Here is a 2,813-nt window from a genome sequence, read left to right as displayed (position 1 = left end):
GCATTACATGCCACAAACAAGGCATTACAATCAGGCGGCATATCAAAGAAGAAAGACATTGGGGTAGTAATGGTGGCTCAGGGCCCAAAATCTCCACTCACATATCAAACACCTCCACTCGCATATCAAACACCTTCACCCACATACCAAGCATAACCACCTATATATCAACCCTTATCTCCCAGATATTCCCAACCGGCCACTATCTATCATACTTATAATTCCCAACCATCTCATTTCCAGTCACCTCCAACTCGCCAAAATTATCCAAGACCACGACCCAATTTTGACCGCAAACCACCCAGACAATACACTGCAATTGCTGAACCCATCGACCAACTGTATGAAAGGTTCCAAGCCACTGGTTACATCACTTCCCATTACTGTTGTGGCAGTAGAAAACCCATCCCAATGGGTCAACCCAAACAAAACCTGTGCATACCATTCTGGTATGAAGGGGCACACTCTTGACGAGTACCGAACATTGAAAGACAAGATCCAGACATTGATTGACAACAAGGTTATACAAGCGAATGAAGTTGTACCTAATGTCCGCAATAATACTCTCCCAAATTATAGGGGTGGTGGGATACATGTGATAGAGATGGATGAAGAATGGGATCCTGAGGGGTCAATCGGGCTTATTCAAGAAGGCGGTGACTTTAAACCTGCAGTCACACTTACTCCTATTAGAGTACAGACTCAGTCACCAATCAAAGTTGAGATAACTGCATTAGTTCCATTTGAGGTAGAGGTAGCTCCACCTGGGGCCACCCCCTGTTCCATTTAAAGTGGAAATGGCCACACCTTTCACGGTGATAGTATCAACCATACCTCCTTTCAATTCAAAAGCAATACATTGGGATTACGTTGCTGAAGTTAGGCGAAAAGGAAAGGCAAAGATAGAGGAATCCGATGTTGCACAAAGAATGACTAGGACCGGAAGAATCTATACACTTGAACACTTGGGAGGACCAAGTAAGGATGCCACTACCAAGTAGCTTGTCATTGAAACAGTACCAGATGACCTTTGGAGAAAAGTATAAGCAAGGGAATATTCTGTCATTGATCATTTAAACAAAACCCCAGCTCAGATATCCATACTGTCACTATTGCAAAATTCAGAGGCATACAAGAATGCTTTGATAAAGGTGTTGAGTGAAGCTTACGTGCCCAACAATATCACCTGTGAAGAGATGGCCAATATGGTAGGGCAGGTGCTGGAAAGTCATAGGATAATCTTCCTCGAGGATGAGCTACTGCCTGAAGGGTTGAATCACAACCGAGCATTGCAAATCACAGTGCAATTTAAAGACAAATTCATCGCCAGGGTCTTGATTGATGGGGGTTCAAGCCTCAATATTTGTCCGTTGGATACTCTAAAAAGATTGGGCAAAGATTTCCATGAGATACAGGCAGGAAACATGAATGTAAAAGCCTTTTATGGGTCTCAAAAGGCCACAATTGGAGAGATTAATCTTTGTCTGTAGATGGGGCCAACTTGGTTCGATGTTGAATTCCAAGTGCTTGACATATCAGCTTCATAGAATCTTCGGTTGGGCCGACCATGCATACATGTCGTTGGGGCTGTGGCTTTCACATTGCATCAAGCCGTGAAATTCGAATGGAACCATCAGGAGGTGATCATTCATAGAGACGGGAGTAACCCCATTTACACCAGTCAAATCATCCCCGTTATCGGGAATAGAAGAAGGTTAGGAGGAGAAACTTATCATCACATCGAACGTGTCAATGCCATTGAGAAAGACAAATGGTGGAGTAGCAAAATAAAAAGCATACTGGCATGGTCTGGGTATGAACCCGGCAAAGGGCTTATGAAGAATCTCCAGGGTATTACCAAACTGATACAGCTGAAACGCCATAGTACTCCTTTCGAGCTTGGGTACCAGTATACATGGTAGGAGTATGATGATTGGTCACCTCCACGGCGTGGACTATTACCCTCTCGAGAAACCAGTACCACATCTGGGTCAAACTTTTCACCAAGCTGACACAATATGGGGAACTGCAGAAGAAGAAGAAGCATTGGCTGGGCTGAGGAATCTGTTCTTGGAGGACGAAGACATGAATTGCAGTGCAATAATTGAGGAAGAGGAGGAGGAAGGCCTCACTATTCACACTGTGGAGAAGGGAGTTGTGCTCAGAAACTGGACCGACACACCATCTCGGGCCCACCGAGTCCCTGGGTAGCTTGGCAGATTTTATTTCTATAGTCATTCTAGGCATTTAAGATTTTCAGTAATTTTGTTTTAAAGACTTACTCATTTTAAAATAAATGCTCGATTCATCGAGCCGTATTTGTTTGGATGTTTCTGCTTTAATCAAATGTATTGCTTTTTATTATTTATTATTATCTTCCACACTTTTTCTTTCTACAGCGTCATTATTACTTTTCCTGATGAACCGATGACTGTGACATGTAATGAGGAAACGCAATATGAGGATAATGACTCAGATGAAGAACATGAAATACCTGAGGAAGTTATCAGAGAGGTTGAATACTTCGAGAATAAGCCTAAGTCCAACCTGGACGAAACTGAAGTAGTAAATTTGGGGGAAGCCGAGACCGTTAAGGAGACTCGCATCAGCATTCACTTATCACCGATAGAGAAAGAGGAGTACATTCATTTCTTAAAAGAGTATGAGAACATTTTTGCATGGTCATATGATGACATGACCGGTTTTAGCACATCCATAGTGGCTCACAAGTTGCCTACCAATCCCATGTGCCCGTCGGTGAAGCAGAAACTCAGAAAATTCAAACCTGGTATGAGCCTGAAAATCAAGGAGGA

Source organism: Nicotiana tabacum, unplaced genomic scaffold (assembly GCF_000715075.1).
Source record: "Nicotiana tabacum cultivar K326 unplaced genomic scaffold, ASM71507v2 Un00278, whole genome shotgun sequence".
In the NCBI taxonomy this organism is placed as follows: domain Eukaryota; kingdom Viridiplantae; phylum Streptophyta; class Magnoliopsida; order Solanales; family Solanaceae; genus Nicotiana; species Nicotiana tabacum.
Note: the sequence above shows the minus strand (reverse complement) of the source record.